The sequence below is a fragment of the Kogia breviceps genome, chromosome 5, assembly GCF_026419965.1.
Source record: "Kogia breviceps isolate mKogBre1 chromosome 5, mKogBre1 haplotype 1, whole genome shotgun sequence".
Classification (NCBI taxonomy): Eukaryota; Metazoa; Chordata; class Mammalia; order Artiodactyla; family Physeteridae; genus Kogia; species Kogia breviceps.
In genome coordinates this window covers 45,396,550-45,420,189 of record NC_081314.1, presented here as the reverse complement: position 1 = coordinate 45,420,189, position 23,640 = coordinate 45,396,550, and the positions used below count along the sequence as shown (strand labels likewise).

General features: G+C 39.3%; 1 long non-coding RNA gene across 1 annotated transcript in view; it reads left to right on the top strand.

Moving 5' to 3' along the window:
* LOC131757490 (uncharacterized) overlaps window positions 1-23,351 on the top strand; it is a 34,912-nt gene extending 11,561 nt beyond the window's left edge. The window contains exons 2-5 of the long non-coding RNA XR_010840918.1: window positions 3,117-3,261; window positions 5,061-5,133; window positions 5,900-6,016; window positions 22,093-23,351. This is a non-coding gene — a long non-coding RNA (uncharacterized lncRNA). The remainder of the gene's footprint in view (window positions 1-3,116; window positions 3,262-5,060; window positions 5,134-5,899; window positions 6,017-22,092) is intronic.
* Window positions 23,352-23,640: the final 289 nt, after the last annotated feature.

Below are 23,640 nucleotides of genomic sequence, written 5' to 3'. Positions count from 1 at the left end.
AAAATTTTTCTTAAATTTAACTCTTCTAGGTGTTCTCTTGGGAGGATTTTCTTGCTACTAGCTGCCTGCCATGACTAGAAATAGAAACCAAATAACCATTTTAAATACAGGGTCTGCTCAGAGTTCCAAAGTTGAAGTTTAAATTCAGAGTGATTATGACAACTGATGGTGTTCTCCTTTTTAAAAATAATATACTGTCCTTGGTACTAGAAGAACTGTGACGGACATAGAATAATAGTAATGACCTATAACAGAAGTCATTACTATTATCATCCCCATTTTTATAGATGAGGAAACTGAGGAACAGTGCATCTCAGTCAGTCACTGAAAGTCATATAGCTAGCAAGTAACAGTGCTGGATTTGAATCCATGTGGCCTGATTCTTGAAGTCACTCTTAACACAAGCATAGGACATTAAACAAGGTCTTATTATTGAGAATGTAGTATGATACTCTTCTCTCTCCCTTCCCCCAGATCTATAACAAGCAATAACAAATATACAGAGAGACCTTTATACCATAGCATCCTTCAGGAACTCACTGGATTTTTCTTTTCCATTTGTATCCCCTGCAGGCCTTTCACAGAGCTGGGCACATGCAGATTCACAATAAAACATTTTGATTTCCAGTGTAAAGCTGAGGCCTGAAGTTATATTTTATCGTTTGTCCTGTTGCTTTTCTTGTGTTACCGTTAAGAATTCAGCAACACACATTGCATTTATGAAAATGAAATTTAGGGATTCTCAGTACAATTGTGCAGCCCAAAGAGATAGTTAAGGGCAAAATCTATCCTGTGCTTTGCTTGTCAAGCTAAAGGATACTGACTGCAGCAGGGAGGAAAGGGTACTTTTTCTCATTCAGGTTCTGGAAATCTCTAAGTTAGAATTTTTCTCTATTCTATCTCACAGGAGGAATTACCCATCTTTTCTGGCCAAAGCAGTTGAACAGGAAGATGTCTAAACCCATCTGTTTGTTATTGTATACCTCTGTTTATTTGGGACCCACTGCATGGGAAATTTACAGGGTCTGATAACACTGATCTCAGAGTAGGGAGAAGGAAAATAGGACAGGAAAGCATTGGGCATATTTGTACTTCAGAAAGGGAAGAGTTGAATCAGTTTTCTGTTCTCAAATGCTATCTTTGGTGTCAGACCAAAGCTTTTTGTTTAGTAGATTTCCAGAGAAGAAACTCCAGGTGAGAGCAGCTAGGACCTTTTCTGATATCCTACGATTTCATTTCCTCTGTTGTTTTCACAGCATGAAATGCCCCAGTGTTTCTCTACTAACCAGTGGCATAAGTTTACCCAATGTCAAGGAACTCCAAAGACCTTAGAGCACATTCTGTATATTTTTTCCACTGGTAGTAATATCCTTTTAGACAATGGACACAGAACAGTGTTGAGTGGTTTCTCCAGAAGCTGAGAACTAATGTTCCCACATCCAGTAAATATTTAGCTCTGTAAAAAGGTTAAGCAAATATATTCTCATAAAGCACGTGAAATTGATCTATTTTGGATTTAAATATAGCTAAACCAATTTCATGCAACAATTTTAGGGCATCTATCTAATAAACAACTTTCTACAAGTGATTTTATTTATCTTGGGATCATCTCAACCAAAAATTCTGGGTATAGGCAAACAAAAAACTCACTGAATTCTAAGCAAAATTCCAGCAGACCTGTCACATTAATTGGAATAACTTTTTCTTTGTTAAGTTGCTCAGGGACTTTTTTAAAAAAACATTGATCTCTTTTGAGAGGCTCTGGCCAAAATGTAGTAGATTGATGCTTATGAAATCTGTTTATGATGATGAATTACAAGCCTGTTTATGTTGATTCCTTCTCTTGCGGGAAAAATAAATCCAAAATTGAGCCATTGGCCCTTAAATAAATGTTTCTCTTGAAATAATAAAGAAAAACATACCATTGTTAAAATAATGTATAAAGGGCAGAAAACACCTTTCAGAAGACCCTCTTTGCTTCCAGGTGGAAACCAAATAGGCTAGTATTTTTAGAATGCTGAGGCTTTGTGTATGGGTACAATAATTGAGTGACTTCAGCTACTTAAACAGTCTTGTTAAACAGGGAAACTTGGTACTTTTTATGACTGTGTTTAGGGGATTTTGTACCCAAATATTACTCTGGAATGATCTGGGGAAGGGTGATTTTACTGGTTACTGGTAATAGTTACTGGTAATAGTTGCTAACATTGACTACATGATATATTCTAGGGACCGTACTAGGCAATTTTATATTATTTAATTTAATCCTCACAACAAACCTATGAGCTAGATACTGTTACTATCCTTGATTTACAGGGAAACTGAGCTTTAGTGAGGTTAAATAACTTTCCTAAGACAGTAGAGCTGGGATTGGAACCCAACATATCTTTGCTACCCTCTTAAAATACAGTGGCTTGAGGGGGTTGGTTGAGAGTAGTGGGAGGGGACTGTAAGTTAATATAAACTTTTTGGAAAGCAGTTTTGAAATACTTATCAAAAGCCTTTTAAAAATACCATATATTTTGACCAAATAATTACACTTCTGAGGGTCTAGTATAGGGCATTGTTCAGAGATTTAGACAATGATTATGTACAAGAATGTTCACTGCAACATTATTTATAAGAGTTTATAATATAGGTTGAAAACTAATGGTCTCTACTAATTATAATAGGCACATAATATAAATTATGACAAAGGCATAGTTGGAACATTGTGCGTCTTTTAGTAATAATATTAAAAAACGTATTTTGGGGAAAATGTTCAGAATTTGTTGTCAGGTGAAAAAGAGAGATATAAAACCATAGACGTATAGTATGATCATAATGATGTTTAAAATGGAAGGAAATCCAGCAAAATGTCAACAATGCTTATCTGTGGATAATGAGTAATTTTTATTTCCTCCTTTATGCTTTTTGATATTTAAAATTTTTGTCTAGAATGAGTACGAAGTACTTTTATAACCAGAAGAAAACGCTATTATTAATTTTGTTTAAACTGAAGGACAATAAATTAACCAACATTGCAATTTCCATTGTCAGCAAATCACCTTTTGCTTTTAATTTAAAAAAATTTGTTTTGCTCTAACTTAGTCCTTTTTTTGCTGTGCAATTTCTAGAATATCACTGTAGAAAAAATCATCATCGCAGGCAGATATCTTGGAGCAGAGTGAAGCCCTGCGTTTACTCGAGGCTTGCCCTAAGCGTTGTCTATAAGTGCTCTCCTTGGGAACATTTAAATCCCCTGGACCTTCCCAGCAGATGGTAAGGAGACACCCAAAGGCAGGGCTCAGGGAGCTGTAATCAAAGTGCGTCAAAACATGGAGAACATGGTCAGAATGTATCCTCTGAAACTGACGCTAATCAAAGTAGTAGAATAGAGCTCCTACAAAGTAAAGACGCCTTCAGAGAAAAATTGTGAATACATTCTTTTGTTTATCCAGCAAATATTTATAGACCACCCTCCATGTTATAAATTCTGTGTTAGGAGGGCTTGGGAACGTTAGTATAAGTCAGCCATGATAAGCCTACGAGGCTGCCTGAGTTGTTGTTAGGGTGACAGAGGGTCTCCAATCAGGGGAGCAGAGAATCTCTCAGCGTAGTTAAGAGGCTGGCAAAAGGAGTTTTCAAATCTGATTGAAGTTGGGAGGTATTGTGAAGTAAGACCTGCCTAATAAACATAAGGGAAGCTTAAATCACCTCCCAAGTATGAAGTCCTACCTGTGTTCCCTCCTTGCCGGAACTGTTTATAAGTGGGAAAGATGCTGTTTATAAGTGGGAAAGAGGGGTTGGGTAGGCAGTGGTGAGGGAGAAGGAGTGCAGACGTCCACTAAGCAGTGTCTAATGAATAGAAGACTGAGAAGTGGTAAAAGACACAACTAAAGCAGACCCAGTTCCATCTTCCTCCTTCTCCTTTTAAAAGTCTCAGACTAGAATCTCAGATTCCTTCGGCCAATATCATAATGAGTTAGAACACCTCTACAAGGGCTCATCCCTAATTCTCCGGTCTGACCAGGCCACCTCTCCACCGGCCTCGCCCACAACTCTCCCTCTTGTTCGAGTTGCTCCAGAGACACTGGCTTTTGGGCCATGAAACACGCCAGGCATGTTCCCATGTTAGATGTTTTGCCCTTCCTGTTCCTTCTCTGCACCACTGCACCCATGGTCATTCACATGTCGGATCACATGTCTCTTCTTCATAGTCCCTTCCCTGCCATCTTATGTAAAACACTCTTCCCTCCCCCTGCCGCCAGGACTCTCCAGCCCCCTACTCAGTTTTATTTTGCTTTCCTAGCACTTACCACTATCTGACAATATATTATATGTTTAATTGTTTGTTTATTGCTTATTGTCCTGCATTAGAATGTATGCTCCATGAGGGCAGGGACTTTGTCCATTTTATTCACTATTGTATTCCCAGCATATAGAACAATGTTTGGTACATAGTAGGTGCTCAAAAAATAGTTATTGAGTAAATAAATAAATGAGTGTACTTTTCTGGAGGGTTTTGTATCCCATATGGTTTGGGAATATGTATCAAAACATAAAATGATACATACCTTTGACCTAGCCAATCCAACTTCTTAGATTTGAATTAAGGAGATAATGATACAGTTGGAAAATAATATACATAATAAGGTTAATCGCAGGATTATTTACAGTAACACACAGAGTGAGAATCTAAATATCCATTAGTGGAACATTGTGATATAGGCAAACACACTGACATTGTTATATGTAAATCAATATTGATCAACATGGAAAAATGTTTACAACATGTTAGCGGGTAAGGAAAATTGATTCAGGAACAGCATATGTGGAATGATTGCATCTTAATAAGATTCTTTCGTACTTTGTATGTATCTGTGCATAGAAGAATGTGAGGAAAGGTATTCACTAAAATAATAGCAGTAATCTTGGTGGGTGGGAGTGGGATTTGGGGTACTTTTTATTGTTTCTGTATACTTTGTGTATTTTTAAAAATAAATGACCTTGTGTATTTCTGAAAAAAATGTAAACAAAGCTAATAGAGCTGCTTTATAACAAGATTTTTTCTACTCTAGAGCTGATTCTAGTCCACCCTGTGTCCAAGCAGCCCACGGTTGACTGACTCACCAGCTGAAATTCGAGGAAGAGGTATTGCAGCTTTACCTCCTGGCTCCCACAGGGGATGTTCGCTGTCCTCGATGCTGTCATTCCTCTTCTCCATTGCCCCGCCACTGCCCTAATTTAGACTCTTTCCTGGTCACGTGGACCAGATAGCGGTTGCCCCCTAAGTGGTCTTCCTGCCCCCTCCTGTGTGTCTCCTCCAATGGAGCAAACCACAGTAGCTCCCTGTGACCCACAGCGGACTCTAAGCTCTCAGCCAGCCATCTAGAGCCTTCCACACACAGCCCCAGTTCTTGCCCTATCAACTTTTTCATTCTATGCCCTAGAGAATGACCTTCCAGAAAAGCTACAGTACTTAAAATCTGTACTAATCCTTTGCTTCTTAGGAACTTGGTTTCTTTTCATTGAAGTAATGTGTATGTGTGACTGGTAAACTCTTTGAAGGCAGGAAGTATTTCTTATGTTTTCTTGCATTATGCACTGAATCTATTTGTTTATTCATTCAGCAGATATTTGTTGAGCACCTGCTGTGTACATGACCCTGTGCTAGGTTTCTGAACAGAGCAATGGACACTCGGAAGCCACTGTGAAGGGCCTTACTTATTTGAGATCTCTTGAGTGATAGTTTTCCTTCCAAACTGCACACCTACCAGTAATATTTGCTCTGTCCCTTCAACAAGGGAATGATTTGTAAGGAAGAGTGACCAGTAACTAACACTCGATTCGCTCTATTATCAATAAGGCCTAACAAAAGGGCTTTGAAAGGAAATAGTCTCTTCTCTTTGTCCTTCAGGAACCACAAACCCTAGACTCTATAGAAGGAAACCTTCATCAGATTTCTTGATGAACAAAGTCTATTGAACCAGTCAAGCTTCCTGCTGAAGAGAGAGAACAGTCATAATGCTGAGAGGTGAGATCCTGAATGTTCCCAGACCGTTGTGAACTCAAATAGATCATTCTAGGATATAATTTCCATTTTAAACTGCAGCAATTATGTAATATCCTACCATATGCTTCCCAAGTTTTTCATGGATATTAGAAACCATAAGGTTAAATCTAAGAATGCTAAAAGACTACTTTTTTAAAAAAAATACAAAATATGAAGTTATTGTCATCAATAAGTTTGAAAAGTTGCATAAATATGAATAAGTAATCAAAGCTCTCAGTGGCTAAATTAATGAAATGCACACATTTCAGTACTTACTCTAGGTGTTTTAGGGGGATTCTGGGCCAATAATTCCCCTCGCTTTGCCAGACCATAAATTAAGTAGTTAATTATTTTTATTGAGAAGTGAATGAAAGATTCAGAACTCTGAGAAACGAACATAATTCAAAGGGCTTTTTCAATAGAATCCCTTTTGCTATCTACTCAAGGTAACATTAAATAATAATCAATAATGTTTTTATTTTGTCCCCAAAGTCCAAATGGGTACAGTCTAACCCCTTTCTTATAACCAAGGTGATTCTCAGTAGACATCCAATTATAACATTTCCTTTCTCATTTAGACACTGAAAGGTCAGCTTTATTTTTTTTTTTTTATTTTTTTTTTTTTTGCGGTATGCGGGCCTCTCACTGTTGTGGCCTCTCCCGTTGCGGAGCACAGGCTGCGGACGCGCAGGCTCAGCGGCCATGGCTCACAGGCCCAGCCGCTCCGCGGCACGTGGGATCCTCCCGGACCAGGGCACGAACCCGTGTCTCCTGCATCGGCAGGCGGATTCTCAACCACTGCGCCACCAGGGAAGCCCAGCTTTATTTTTTAATAGAAATATCCCAAAGTAGCAAGTATCCATAATTTTTCAAGACACAGAGCAAGACATAAAATTTTTGTAAAATGTCTTTTGCTTGCATTAATTCCTTAGTGGTAACATATTATCCTTTGGAAATGAGGTATTGTGCACCGACAGCCTATATCATTCTCTTCTGGAGGTAGGTTCCAGATGATAGAAGTATTGTCACATGGTGTATAGCCAAAAGTTTTGGTCTATGGGAGTAGGATTTTTCAAAGGTAACTTTATCTTTTTTTTTTTTTCTTTCTGTTGGGAAAAATGGCCATAAAGATGGCCATGCATTATATTATTAAGGAGGTAAGTATTGGTGTTATTTTAGAGACAAAGTTTAATAAAATAGACATTTCTCTAGATCACTTTCCTAACAATGTGGGTAGAAGCAGCCAGGGTGGGTCTGGTGGCTACATGGAGTTAGGGATCCGGCTTCTTTGATCTTCTTACTACACTTAACATGCAGCTTCTACTTTGTGGGCCAACGTGACTGTTCTGGCTCCAGACAGCACATCTGCATTTCAGCTGTTGGGAAGGGGAGAGATGGAAGGGGAGAGCACACTGTTTTCTCTCAGGGGTATGGTCCCGAAGTTGCATACCTCATTCTATTTACCTCCCACTGGTCAGAACTTAGTCAGATGGCTACACCAAGCCACAAAGGGGGCTAAGAGATGTCAACTTTACTTAGGTGGCCTTATGACAAGCTAAAAACTCTATTCACGTGTAAGAAGATGAGAATGGAAATGAGGGGACAACTGGCAGCCTCATCCCCATGTACAAACAAGGAGGGAGAATAAAAATGAAAGAATTGGAGAAGTTAAGAAAGAGGGAGAAAGAGAATGGGAGAAGGAAAAGGCAAAGGTTGTCTTGATAAACGTAGACTATATATGGTGTTTTCTTTTTTCTGTTGGTCAGTTGACTCTAGATGTCTGAATTTATTTCTTATCACTGCAGTTTGCAATGCAATAAACCTCCGTTTACCTCTTCTCAGTAGCTCTTATTTACTCAACTCCATTCAAAGAATAAATATTTGTGGGTGCTTTCTGCAAACCTGAAACTGTGGTAGGTGTCAGACATACAGTGGAGGAAAAGAAAGATCAGTCCCTGCCTTCAAAGAATGATATGAAAGCGTGAGGTGGGGGAACAGATACTAATCAAGTAATTGACAAATGATGAATGATATAAAATGAGAGCTACAGGGAAATATCGCGGCATAGAGGTGAGCACCCAGCCTACGCTGGGGAGAGAATAATTTCTATTAAATGCCTTTCTGAATAAAACACCCACAGAAGCCTATTAGAAGGAGAAAGTTATTTTTCTAGATTGCTTGGATCCCAAGAATGTTATACCAGAGGCTATAGAGTCAAGTCCATTTAACTGAATCTAATGAAACAACCATGTCTTCAGTATCTACTGTGTCTGAGGTACTGGGCCAGGAACTGCAGAGGCTACAAAAGAGAATGAGAATGGGTCTCACTTCTTAAGTAGCTCATGCTCTAGTGAAGGAGACAACCGTGCAATTCAAGGCATCGTGATTAAGAGCTTCAGTAGAGATGTCCACAAGGCCTCGGGGGAAAGGGAGATGAATGCTAACTCTGTGTGGTCTCAGTCTTCATGGTGTCTTAGCTGAGCCTTGAATCCTGTGATTGCATAGAAGGGTCTTTTAGGAGGACACAGCTGGAACAAAAGGCACAAAATGCAGGGTATGTTTAAGGACTGACTTTTAGTCAAATGTAGCTGGTGGAGTGTTGGTGGGTAGAGGGGTGTCGTGTGACCCTAGGCATAGAAGTTAGGACAGATGTGGGGAGGCCTTGATCACAGTGCCGAGGACTTTCTTCTGTAGGCCAGGGGAGTTTGATGATCAGTTCCCCTCTGCTTTTAGAAGCTAACCACAGAGAAGGGAAATCTGAAGCAGGAAAGGAGAGCTTTAAAACATGGTTAGGGGACTTCTCTGGTGGTCCAGTGGTTAAGACCCTGTGCTTCCAATGCAGGGGGTGTGGGTTTGATCCCTAGTCGGGGAACTAAAATCCCACATGCCATGGGGTACGGCCAATTTTTTTTTTTTAATTAAAATTAAAATGTGGCTAGACAGAGAGGATCAAAGAAAGAGGCCTTGATGAGGAGGCATGTTTAGGCTGAGCATCTGCCTGGATGTTTACAGGGGTGAGGATGGGGAGGAGAAGCACAGAGGGGAAGAAAACTCTGAGGTTTCAAGCTTGAGTGATTGGGAGGGTGGTGCTGGCATTTAGTGGTTTAGGGAAGAAAAGGAGGAAAGGAGCACTGGCTAAACACTACTGGTTGTCTACCCAACGGCCATGTCTCTGTTCTTCACAGAGCCCAGTTTTGTCAAATGTCAATCATCCTCAGTCCCTTAGGAGTGTCCTAACTGGTGTAAGCCATCAGCTCAAGGAGACCCCCCTGCTGACTGTTACTGGTCCAGGGGTGGACATGGCACTTAATTGACCCTACCATACCGAGTGCATAGTCCATGTATGGGAATGTCCACTCCATGTTGTAGGAAGTGGACAGCAGAATCAGGTAGCTAAACACCCAGACTGAAAAGGGAAGCCCCAGGGAACTGAAAAGATAAGATGATCATGGAGAGAGAAGAGTTCAGGAAATCAAGTTGTTTATGAATCCCTGGGCTCACCCTTGACCTGTACATGTATAGACATGGCCCTAAATAGATTGCCAAAGACTATGAGAACTGAACTATGGGACAGGCCACCATGCTGGTCCCACACTGGTCACTGGATGGCACATACAGGGCACAGATCCCAATAGCCTGCAAAGACTTGGAAAACCGAACTGTCATTAGAACTGCAACCCATAGAAGGTGGGTCAGAACTTGTGACCTGAACCCAACCAAATCAATTGCCTGCTAAGACAGAAATATCAAAATTCTCCATAGGATATAAACAAGAACCCGAGTTTCATTACACAACAATCAGAGTATCAAAGGTACAATCCAAAATTACTCATCATACAAAGTACCAGGGAAATGTCAACTCACAGGAGACAAGGTAAGTGGCAGCAGCCAACAGATTTTGGAATTATCACTTTTAAGTAGCTATTATAGAAATGCTCCAAGAAATAAAGGTAAGCAGTCTTGAAATGAATGAAAAGATAGAAAGTCTCAGCAAAGAAATAGAAGATATAAAAAGAACCAGATACAATATTGAACTAAAAAGATACAATAACCAAAATAAAAAGTTCCCCAGATGGACTGAATAGCAGAATGGATATAACAGAAGAAAAAGTCACTACATGCAAAGACAAATCAATGAAAATTATCCAATCTGAACAACAGAGAAAAAAAAAAGATTTGGTGAGGGTAGGAAGAGCATAGCCCCTCTCTCTCCTGTGGGAGCATACCAAAAGATCTAACATTCATGTCATTAGAGTCCCAGAAAGAGAGTAGAAGGAGGAAACTTCAGAAAAAATATTTGAAAGAATAATGAATGAAAATTTCCCTAATTTCTTTTTTTTGGCTGCACCACATGGCTTGTGGGATTTTAGCTCCCCAACCAGGGATTGAAGCCGGGCCCTCAGCAGTGGGAGCTTGGAGTCCGAACCACTGGACCACCAGGGAATTCCCGAAAATTTCCCTAACTTTGGAAACGAGCCACAGAGATACAGGATAAGAATAAAGAACAAGGCCAGCAAAATGTCATAGAAGACAACAAGGGGTTGAAAAGATTTTGGACATATGAATGCCCAATACTGCCCCTTACTTACTGTGAGACCTAGGGGAATTTTGCTTATGTTTCTGAGTCTCAGTTTCCTCATCTGTAAAATGGGTAGAGTAAGGCCTATCTAAAATAAGGCTATCGTGAAGATTGAATTCAGTAATCTAAATAAAGCACTTAGCACAATTCCTGAATCACAAGAAGTGCTGAATAAATGATAGCTTTTAAAAACGGCAAAAGAGGGTGGTCAGCAAAGAAGCCAAGGTTGATGAGGACTGAAAAGAGACCATAGCGTTTTGCACATAGCGTTTGCACAAAGGAGATGATCATCTAAGATGATTTTGGTAGCATGGCCAGAGCAGGAGCCAGACTACTGTGAACTGAGGAGTAAATGAGGGCAGAGGGGGGAGGAGAAGTCAGCATAAATATTTTTTGACAAAGTTTGGTGATGAACAGGAGGTGAGAGCTAAAATACTTGCTTGAGAATGCAAAGCTAATGGAATATTCCTTCCCTTTTCAAGATGGAGAATTTGATCCTGTTTTTTTTAAGCTGAAGGGAAGGTGCCCAGGAGAGGAAGAGATTAATGGTTCAGGAGAAAAATGGGATGCCTGATGGCACAGGAAGTGATTGGATCAAACCCACAGTTGGTTTTTTTGTGAGTTTTTTCTTTTTTTGTGTGGACGTGTTTGTTGTTGCAATGGCTTAAAGCAGAGATAACAAGTCTATTACAAAAGAAAGTGCATGATTATCATGGTTTGCAGAAGATATATTTACTGTTCTAAAATAGAGATTCTCAGCCCTTTTCCACACATGGCCCTTGAAGAAAATGATAGTATCTATAAGATACATTGGAGTAAGCCATAGGGGATTTGGAGGCAATTTTCTGTGGCTTGGTGAAAACATTTTAGTGTGTTTTTATATTATATAATTATGATAATAAAAATAAAACATAATGTATTACAAAAGATATTCAATATTGAATTTAAATAAAACTTACATGTAAAATATTCTCAGATTATTTACCTAGATACTTAGGCTTACTTTTCTGGACGTAACTTTAATATAAGATTATATGCCTAAATCTTTAATATGAGATTAATATAAGATTATATAAGGGGTCATCAGCATTTCTTGGTGTTGACTTTTTAATGATCATCTCTTGCTAGTCAACACAAATGAGAAACTTTGTTCATATAAATTGCTAATTTAAAATATTTAATTTTTAAAATTTATAATAGTTGCCAGGAAAATCTAACAGTTTTTTCATTCTTTTTTCTTTTTTTTTAACATCTTTGTTGGAGTATAATTGCTTTACAATGGTGTGTTAGTTTCTGCTTTATAGACAAATGTGATATTGAAATTTGTTGTGATGATGCAGATAGATTTTTCAAAACAATATAGCTTTCTCATATCATGTACTTCAAAGTAGTGATGAAGCTCTAATGTGAGGAAAAGACAGGTGTTATTAGAGCAGTCACCTTGCAAGTAACTTGAATGTCACTAAAAGAATCCATCAGCACAAATACGTGGCAGCATCTCCTGTGTCACGACCAAGATTCCAAGCTGCCACCTGTGAAGTGCCTGCCCTGAGCCCACTTGGGCTGTGATCTGGGCACCATGGGCAACTGGTACCCAAACCCCTCCAGCAGCTCCATGGTCCTAGGGCCACAAGGCAGAGATGTGCTCTGCAGCTGGCACAGAGGGGACGTCCTGGCTGGAGGGCACCCTTGAGCTTGTTTAACAGGTTGCCGCAAAGCCAGGTGTGCGGGATGTGGCCGGTTCTGCTCATGCTAATAGTGATCGCACATAATCAGAGCTCCTCTGCTTAGGGCTCTCTTTCGAGCCTCCAAGGAGCTTCTTGAATGTAGGTGACTAGTTACAAGTGGCCGCACCAGACCCTCCCTGACTGCTGGGCAGTCAGTGTCTTATAGAGCACCCGAGACCCCCTCTCGGCACAGCAGTGGACTGCATGCAGCGCACCAACTGGAGAGCTGTGGTCTGGAAAGCCAAAGGAAGAAAGTATTGACATGAATAAAAGAGTGAGAAGAATGACTTAATATATGAAAGATACATGCATATATGTTAAGATAAATATCTGAAAATTACCGGATTTTCTATTTACTAACTATAACGAGTGAGGAAACATAACAAAAGAAAAGATTGCACTCCCAATAGAAACAAAAAAGATGAAATACCTAGGAATAACTTAACAAGAAATATGAGAGATTTATATGAATAAATGACAAGATTTTACTACAAAGTATAAAAGAAGACTTCAGTAAATAGTACCATACCATGTTCTTGGATGGGAGAACTGAATATTATAAAGATGTCAATTTCCTACCAAATTAATTTATAGTTATACTGTAACTCCAATCAAAATCCCAATAGAGTTATTTTTGGAATATGACAAAATCATTCTAAAGTGCAGCTAGAGGACAACCAGCAAAAGTAACTAATACATTTTTAAAAAGTAAATTTATTTATTTTATTTATTTATGTTTGGCTGCGTTGGGTCTTTGTTGCTGTATGCGGGCTTTTCTCTAGTTGCGGCAAGCAGAGACTACTCTTTGTTGCAATGCATGGGCTTCTCATTGCGGTGGCTTCTCTTGTTGGGGAGTACAGGCTCTAGGTGCACGGGCTCAGTAGTTGTGGCGCGTGGGCAACTAATACATTTTGAGAAAAAAAAAATGTGGATGGCGGAGAGGGATTAGTTTTCCCAGAAAGTAAAAGACAACAGAAAGAAACAATAATGTTTTCAGTTTGTTTCAACTGCTAGTATAGTTTAGGGAAAGAGAATAGATAGGCCAGAAATAGTCCATAGACTATATATGATGATGATAAAGATGGTACACAGCACAGGATGGAAGTGGGGGATTCTCCAATGAATAGTCCTAGATATTTATTGGTGGGAGTCAGAGGAAGGATTGGAGGGAAAGTGTTGCTAAGTGTGTGTTTCTGTGCACGGGTCTTCAACTAGAGTCCCACATTCCTCTTCTCTCCCAAGCCCTCACTTTCTATTCCCTAGGGTAGGAGGAGGGAAACACCTCACTGATGAGTTTAGAAGAAGAAATAGACTGTGAGTAGCTCAGAGCCCTCCTCTCTTGGATCAGCTGGGCTGCAGAGAAGCTGAGTGCTGTTCTGCCCTCTGCTTTGTGGCCCCTTATTGAGGAAGTTCCTGCTCCTGCCCTTTGGGGATTCACTGTGGTCTAGCAGGGCCTGGGTTCGGGTGGCCCAGACAGCTTAATCCAGGGGTGAGGTGTATTAACAGACGATTTTGGCTGTTTAATCTTAAATTACAATATTCTAATCAACTTTACCCAGAAATAAAGGAGACAACATTGGCCTGCATTGCCTTTATCTCTTAATTGGTTTCTAACTCATGAAGGGGAAAAGATATTATTTGTTGGTCCAGTTAAAACTCCAAAACTGGACCAAGTGGTTGGCTAGTTGGGGAAAAAATTTATATCATAATGCATGCCAGTATATGAAGAATAACTTTTATAAATGTCAAACTATTAAAAATAAAAACTGGAAGACAATATCAAATTTCTGGATCAGAGAAGACTCTCCAAGTTAAAAACAAATGCAAAGATCCCAAAGGCAAAGATACATAGCTTTAACAAGCTTTAAAAACAGTGTGTACATATAAAGAAGCAAAAGGAAAAACCAAAAAGAATAAAATGACAATTATCAAGCTGGAAAATTATTTCTAGTAAACATTACACAAAATTACTGCCATAAATTTCTCAAGTAAACAGATAAAATGACCAAGAACATGAATACCTCAACAGATGAATGGGGAAAAATATTTAATAGACAATTCACAAAAAGAAAAGTACATATAGTTAATGAATATGTGAAAAATGTCATATTCACAAATGTCCGAAGAGATGCAGTTAAAATGAAACATTCTTTGTCTATCCAGTTGGAAAAAAATGATAAAATGAGAATGCTAGTACTGGTGAGGGTATAATGAAATGATCACTGTGACTGGTAAGAACATAAATCAGTACCATTTTTCTGAAAAGAAATTTGGCAACATTTATCATGAGTCTTAAAATACTTATACCTTTTGACTCCAATAAATCTAAGAATCTACCATAAGGAATTTGCAGAAATGCAAAATAAAGACTTATGTGCCTAGGTTTTTATGATGAAATAAATGGAATAATATGTGTATGTCCAACACTAGTAAAGGCAAGTACATTATCATATATTAGAATATGACATGGCCATCAAAATTAAGCTACAAAGAGCTTTAAAATCATCTAAGAACATTTAAAAAATCAACAACAACAAACTTAGAACCCTCTCTGTTAAAACAAAATGATCTAAGGCAGCTTGTGAGTAGATTTAAAGTTCACCAAGATTGCCTAGGTTAGAAGTAGGTGAGGGAAAGAGGCCAACAAGAGTAGACAAAAAAATAAGAGCTGGAAAGAACCTATTACAAAAACGAAAACAATTGCTCAAGTCTGAACATTGGCTATGGTTGGGCCACAAGTCTGACTCCTGGCAAATTTGAAAAGGAAAGATGTTTTAGAACATCACAGTGTGGAATTTGCTAGGGAGGCAACGTGAGATACATACAAAGATTGTTAGGCACGATTAAAGGCACATATGAGGTTCAGCAATATGATTTTTGTGGTGGATCCGCTTGGCAGACATCTGTGATTTTCTCCAGCAACTCTCAGCAGCCTGAAAATAGCAGAAGCCACAGCATCAGAGGCTGAGAAAATGGGTGTTGGGTACATTCAAGTTTGGAAATCGACACAATGAAGGTGGGAGAAAACCAGGGTGGTAAAAGCAGCTAGGGTGCTGGTTTGAGCAATCACTTATTCTCTCAGCAAAACTTATACTTTTTGACACATACTGTGTACCAGGCACTGTCCTAGTTATTCTTGGATACACCAGTGAACGATAACTAAGATTCCCTAAATGTGAGAGTGGGGTGGGGGGGAGGACACAGCATAAGGAATAATCACAATAATGTGTGTAAGGAGGAACAAAAGAAATGATTTGCAGGGTGGAGGGAATTGGAAGTGTGGACCAGGAGTGGGTGAGGATGTGTGGCTGGGCAGTGAGACTTCAAGGAAGTGAGTCAGGAAGATACCTGGACCACCGGGATCTAGAACGGGCTGTGAGGGAGGTGAGGTGAGGCAAGGACCTGGGTCTTAGATGGGGAGAATGAGAGGGTCTGGGCACAGTTCATGCGGGAAAGAAAGAGCAATCAGGAAGCTGTCCCAAGAGTGGGGAATTCCTGAGCTTGGAAACTTAGAGATTCACAACTTTTATCTTAAACTCACTCCCTTTCCTCACAGAACTATTTTAAGATTTTCCAGTTACACAGGTCCCCAGAGGTGCAGCCTTTTCCCTGCCTTGATTTCAGAGCAAGTGCTGTGTGGGCAGAGTAAAAATTAGGATTTTATAGGAGAAAACGCCTTGATAAAAAAATTTTAAAAGGACTGAGTGACTCACACCTTCCAAAGTGCCTTCTTTAGAGGTTTCAAAATAAAGATAGGATTGTAGGGCACACAATTGTACAAACAAGGTGGTCACAAGTTTATCAGATAACAACACAGTCCAAAATCATATGCATAGAAAGAAAAGAAAAGGAGGATGGAAGAAAACACCAAAATATCCACTGTGACTGGCTGTCTTTGGGGTGGGGCTACCTAAGCTCTTTCCTTCCTTTGTTTCTTCTTGTTTTACTTTTATAATGGTTGAAGAATCTTTTACTTAAACATAGGCTAGGTTTTTTCCCCTTCAATTTTAAATATAGACCTGCTAGAAAGGAAGGGAATACAAATGGACAAAGGATACAAGAGATAATTAACCTAGGAAATAAAGATAGTAAAAGTAGTATGAAAAGATAGGCTACATCACTAGGAACCATAGAAATGAAAATTGAGCCTTTTAAAATTTATCTTGTTTTGCTCATTATATTGACAATTAAAAAGAAGATTCATCAGGTGGAACTGGAAAAAAATGGAGGCAAAGAAATCACCAAGGAAATGGTTCAACAAAATTTCCTAGAAGTAAAGGAAATATAGCTGACTGAGTGGCCATCAACATAGATGAAAATAGACTCAAGTCAATGCATAGTCTCAAGACATTTCACAGCACAGGGGACATGGATAAGATCTTACAAGTTTCTAGAGGGGAAAGAAAACAGCCTATGCAAAAGAGAGTCATGAATCAGAATAGTTCTGGATTTTTCAACAGCAAAACTGGAAACTAAAAGAAAGTAGAGAAATGTCCTCAAAAATATCAGAAGCAAAATGATTTCCAGCCTGTAATTTTATACCCACCAAACTATCAATCAAATGAAGATAAGACAGAGACATTGTCGCGATCTCGTAAATTTACCTCTGATCCACTCCTTTCTAAGGAGGTGACTGGAAGGTGTGCACCACAAAAACTAAGGAGTAAACCAAGAAAGAAAACTGCCGAAAGAAAAGACAGGGAAAGAGAACATCTAGGTTGATGTTAAAGAAAGGCCCCCAAATGGCAGCCAGCCCAGATCAGAACAAGTCAGAAGTCTCCAAAAGAAAATTCCTCAGGAATATGATTTGATAGATACCCAATGTCTCCAAACATCTTGAGAGGAATTTAGAGGATTAATGGAGAATTTGCAGTCAAATTGCTAGGAAGTATGTTGAAAAATAAGCAAATAAAAATAGGTAATTATTAATTCTAGGGGATACACAAAGTTGTAGAGGAAAGGGAATATAAATTATAGGACAACTTCTGACAGTTTGAATGAAGTCCAAATAGTCATCAGAATGTAAATGCTGACTATCTCTCTAATCAAAGATCTGATGTGACTCTGCTGGGGGACTAGGAAGGGGCATTATATGGTGGGGAGAAGAAAGCTAAATCCTTTTCTTTCATAGAAAAAAGTTTAAAAAAGGATGCGTAAGCCAGACACCTCTTCTCTCTTTGGACACTCTTAGGCCTGGATGGGAAGTTATGAGAAAGGCAGACAGCCTGAGGATAAAGGTGACACACTGGAAATAGATAGCAGAATGGAAAGATAGAATCTGGGTCCTTGGTGATCTAGCACTGAATTAACCAATCCTGGAATCTACTGAGATCGACTTGGTGTGCAAAGACCTCAGTGATGATGCTGTGAACATCTGTGGCTTCCATATTCAAGTTCTTGGTACAACTAACCCCACAAGGTGGCACATCCTTGAAGATTTTCTAAAACACTCTAAAAGCAAAGAAGAAGTCAGTGTTAATGATAAGATACATTATTATTAAACACTAACAATGTGCCATGTCCTTCAGGCTACCTGAAGATTGATAGCCCTTTCAGACTATGAATTTTACTGCCTCTGGTCTTAAATCTTTGCACACACAGAATTATTGAAAGAAGAAAATGACTTCGCCTAAAATGGGCTCTAATATTTTATAGAAGTTTATGCTTTTAAGGTATAATTTCAACACATGACAAGTTACTGTTCTAAAGAAACACTATTATGTGCTAGCTACTTCAGAAATGTTAAACTAAAGAAACGAGTAAGACTATGATAATTTCTACAAGGACTTTCAAATATATAGAATTACCAAAAAAAAAAAAAAAGTATCCTTTACAGGACAAAAAAATAAATAAAAATAAAGACAATGATAGGTGGAATTTTTAAAAACTCATGAAACTCACCTTTAAAATAAGCATATTATAATCACAGTGTTGGAATTAATGTTATCAGTATGTTTGCTGGTATTGCTGGAGATTCAAGGAAACTGATTCAATCTCTAACCGTTCATCTCAAGTAGCCAAAAAAAGAAATTCACCTGTAAGCTAATAATATATGATGACAATTGCTTATAATTTTTAAGTTCTCTGGATGTGCTAGGCATTATATTCAATACTTTATGTGCATATTTTCATTTAATTTTTACAATTATCTTAGGAAGGGAGGTATTGTTATTATTCCCATTTGTCTTGAGAAAAGTATAGTTCAGGGAAATAGGATCTGAACCTGGATATGTTTAGGTCCAGAGCCTGGACTTTTGGATCCAAAGCCTGGGCTTTAACTGCTGTGCTGTATGCGCTCTCGTTAAAGTGAAGAAATCTGGTATCAGATATGAGAATGATGTCTCAACCATTTCTATACTAGACATTCAGTGTAGATATGTTAATGGGGCCGAAGTGCTCTCTGAATGCAGGTACACACACCTGGTATTTCTCCCAGCTCCGGATCTCTCTTTATGCTCAGACGTACTTGACCCTGGACTGGCTGTGCCGTGTAAATACTGCTTTCATGTTTGTGTGGGGTTTTCGTATTCTATCTGTAGGTCTTCCACTTACCATACAGTGATGTCTGGTTTTGATTGCATGCTTCCATCGACCAAGGAGCATGTCTGTCTCACCTGCTTGTTACAGAGTTCCATCCCAGTCCTAAGTTCTGACCATCATTCACGCAAACTGCAAGTAGGAAAAATGAGTGAGCAGGAGGGGCTCAGTGGGGGAGGCAATGATCAAACCGCACTCCCACACAGAGAGGGGAGCCATCTGAACCAAGTGTAAAGGGGAGCATGGGCCCTCTTGGCACCAAACAGAGAATCACAGTCTGATTCTCCTGATATGGCCACCATTGGCCTGCCACCCTCCAAAGAGATTTCATTTGCTTGCCAAGGAATTGGTCCAAAATGGCTTGTCAAAAATGTCCCAGCAGGCTCTTGACAAACCCTGAAATGAGATGGGAAAGCATTAAACAGGATTGGATTGTCAATAAATGATATGTAAGAACATCAACATAAAAAGCTTTTATGAAAAAATAAAAAAGCTTTTATGTCTGTCTCAACTATTTAATCTCTGACAGTTCAGAAATGCATCTTCCCTGCCCTGGTGTTAATAAACACTGACATTTGAAGTGAAGCGAGCTGTTTCAATATCCTTTGGAAATGGAAATGGAGGTGTTGAGAGACTGCAGATGAACTCAGCTGCTTTTAGTTGTTTCCAGCAGAAAGTTGTTCCAAATAACCTACGACATTACCAGAAATAGGAGGCGTTGGAAGTTTCCTTACATGGAGTGAGGATTCCAGAGGGAATGATCAGAAGTTTTCTTAGAAAAAAACATCATAATGGCAGGAGATGGAGAAAGATATTCTAAGGAATACAGAATTTAAAATATGCGAGATACCAGAAACTGAGAGAGGCTTGCCTTTTGGACTATGGTTTAGGGATATAAAGAATTATGGGATGAACTGGCCTCTAGTTTCCAGAGAGTAAAGTCAAAGACCCCAGTGACATCAGTCCAATAACTGGTCATACTTAGAGACTGGGGCTATGGGCATCACCTTTGCTGGGAATACAACGAAGCTGTGAAGAATCCATTGTTCTGGTGATCCTGGAGACTCCTCTTCCTGGAAGGTTGGGAAGAGAACTCTTTGGTTCCAAGAATGCCCACCTCTTGAAAAATTAGCAGTGGTGCTCAGTGGCTTGGAATCCTCTGTGCATTCGTTGTAATTTGGGATGCTATCTATGGTAGGAATTATGAACATTACCCATTTATTCATTACCCATTATTCATTTTATAATTTTAAGTACTTATAGAAGTTTATAGTTGTTGCTATGTTTTATGGCACATCATTTGTGGCCCCTGTGATGTATGAAATGATGAAATCCAGACAGAAGACAACCCCAAATATGAACTTTCCTATGGGAAAATAGACCATGTTTCTTAATGTTGTAATTACAGGTCTATTCACATATGTACAGAAAAAAAATTCCTAAGACATCAAATATTGACAGTGAATTTTTAATTCTTCATTCAGATGTTTCTTTGATTTCTGAAGTGTATATAATAAGCATATATTATTTTATAATAAAAAATAACAGGTTATTTTGGAACAGAAACACAGTACTGTCTACTCCATAGCTGAATCAGAACAATCCAAAAATCCTCTGTAATGGGGGATAAGAATGCAGTTACACCATAATTTAAAAATAGGAAATATTGAAGAGTGAGTACTGGGGATATACGAGAAGGTGTCTTCAGTTCTCAGGTGTTGGAAATAAGGTCAAAAGCCAGTTGTTCACAGGGGAATGTGGCTGCTGTCTTTCTACAGGAATTCTGTTAGTCTAGGAGTCATCACCCATTAGTTTGAAGCTACCCCAGGACTGTGTATGAAATCCAGAAAGAACTGTGATGGCTTCACTCAGTCCATCTGGAAGATTCTCCTGGACAGGAGCCCTGGCCTGGTCTTAGTACTGAAAGCCTAGGAGACACACACACACACACACACACACACACACACACACAGAGAGAGAGAGAGAGAGAGAGAGCGCCTAACTTGCTTCCTGACTCAGTCTTGCGTTATACCTGCACTTGAAGGAAACATCTGTTCGTCAGGCAAAGGGTAAATATTTAAAATACTCATGGGACAGACCCTATCACCGTTTTTGGATCAGCTTTGGAAATGAAAATTTCAAAGTCCCATTCGGCAAGATAGAGGGTCCCACTTTGGTTCCCTCCAGCAATGCAGTGAACAGCAGTTATGTGAGGACCTTTGTCGTAGAAAGACTTTGCTAGACCTTTGCTTTGACTTGGCTCTGTATCATCCCAGTGACTCTGGGAAAATCTACTACTGACATCTGGTCACTTGCCTTCCATAGATGATCCCCAATAATTCCTTCCTCTTCCTATTTATACCCTTGTGTAGTCCCCTCTCACCCTGTATGAGGTAAATAAATGGGAACAAGTATTTTTATTTATATTATATATATAAGAAACTGAGACTCAAAGGAGTTAAGTAACTTGATTAGTATAATGGGCTATAGGGACAAGAATTTTGTATCACTGGATATCAAATCCAAGACTTTGTTCACCTTCTCATGATGCTGTTCCTTGGAAGGAGAGGAAATGAAATGAGTGAAATCAGTTATTTTCCATTTATTCAAATGGTTGCTCACAGGGTTAAACAGTGCTCTCACATCCAGAGGCAATGTACAAACACATGTTTACCCTGCAAAATTCTTTTCAGTTAAATACATTAATAAATGATGAGTAACATCAAGAGGCATGTGTACCCCCCTTTCCTCCTCTCAACCCACCCCCTCTTCTGTTGGTGCAGAGATAGATTTACATAACATCCTGGTTGCCATGGCTGATATTGTCCTCTGTTAACTCTTAAAGGAAGGAGTCGTGTAAAAGCCTGTAAATGACCGCATGAATTATGCATAAGGGCTCAACTCAAGTCATGCATATAAAATGGGCATTAAGAACACAAGCTTGACTCTCTTATTCTTTTATAAAGAGTTCCCACACAGGGCTTGCTAGCCTAGTCTGAAGCTGTCTCGTAGAATGAAATGGAGTTTGATTTATTGGTTTGAACTAATTTACAAAATGGAGACCAGTAACCAAGAAAATCAAGTTATATAAACACAGTTGGCATCTGGCAAATGATAATAATTTGCTTTTTAAAATTTCCGTGTACCTTGTAGAACGTTATATAATACTCTGTGCGCACAGTGAGTGACGAAATCTGATCCTTTCTTCTGCCCAGCCAAGAAGAACCAGTGAATGATATGCTGAAAAGCTCAGAAGGTACCAGAGGAGATTCATATTCAAGTCCCATCTCGTGTTCTCCAAACTTACTCTCTATGATGCCTTTCGAGATCAAACTGAGTCTCTGTGAAATCATCTTACACCAGAGGGACAGACCACTGCTACTTTAGGAAGATGGCGATGCAGGGGTATCCCCTGCTCTTTACCACAGCAGCCAACCTCCTTTCCACATCAGCTGTCCAAGACCCAGTCCAGTTAGTTCAAACCCATCTTCTCACCAAATTCCTAGGCACCTAAAGATTCATGGACACCTCAACATTGGTGTCTGGTCTGTCCTTTTGTCTGAGACTCTAACTGAACTCTAGTATGGCCTGTTGGAAAAAAGCATCCCTATATGGTTGGACTGAATCTTATTTGGGAGAAGTTGTTTTTGTTTTTCAACCACACACAAGTACAGCTTGTTGATGCTTTCCAATGGGCAATGGAAAAGTCAAGATTTGGGTCAGCTGGCATGCATGCCTAGTCCAAGCTATGGCCATCCCCACAAGATTCTGGCCCCTGATGTGGTCTCCCTGCCACCGCTGCTCACTCCACACAGCAGCTGAAATCACTGATGACTTCTCATCACACGTAGAATAAAGTCCAAGCCTCTAACCCTGGCCTACGAGGCCTCCGTGATGTGGCCCTGCCTGGCTTTCCTAACTAATTTTGTACCACCCTCCTCTTGTCCATCACTTTCCAGCCCTCGTTTCCTTTTGGTTTTTTGAACATATTAAGCTTACTTCTACCTTCAGTCTTGTTCCTCTTTGCCTGGAATGACCCCAACGCCCTATCATTGCCTTTCCAGCTCCTTCCTGTCATTTCCATTTCTTATTAAAAATCACTTCTCACAAAAATCCTTCCCTGACCACCCAATCTGAATTAGTAGCTCGAGCACATAACTTGGTTTTACTTTCATCTTATTACTTCCTGATAGTTCCTTGTTTATTCCATCTGTTTTACTGTCTGGCTTTCCCCTACCAAACTGTAAGCTCCAAAGGCAGGAACCTTATACGAAGAACACTGGCTGGCATTAACAGACACTCAATGTTTGTTGAATGAGAAAATGAATGAATAAATGCCTTTGCTTTCATTGGGATCAGTCATTTGAGAAAAATATGTTGGTTTCATCTGAATTGATTCAGTCATTTTGTAAAAACAAATCTTTCCCAGTTAAAATCAATTCATAGTTTAATAAAAATTGCTATGTGAACCAGCTCAAGTTTCTGTAAGTTAGTGTGCTGTACCCCTCATATATACAATTCAGATCTGTGACTCAGATACCTGAAAACGTCATTTGAGCTACAATTACTAGTCCTGAGACTGCCTTACTTTGCCTTTTTTCTGGGCTTCAAGGACCCAACACAAGTCCTATGTTTTCTTTAAGTTTCTTTGACCAAAAGAATTGCTCTCCTCCTTAGCTCCCCCCTCCTTTTATAGCACTGAGTATTCCACTCAGCAGCCCTTGAGGAGAGGTGGCTATTAGATAATCTCTGCTCTATTGGGG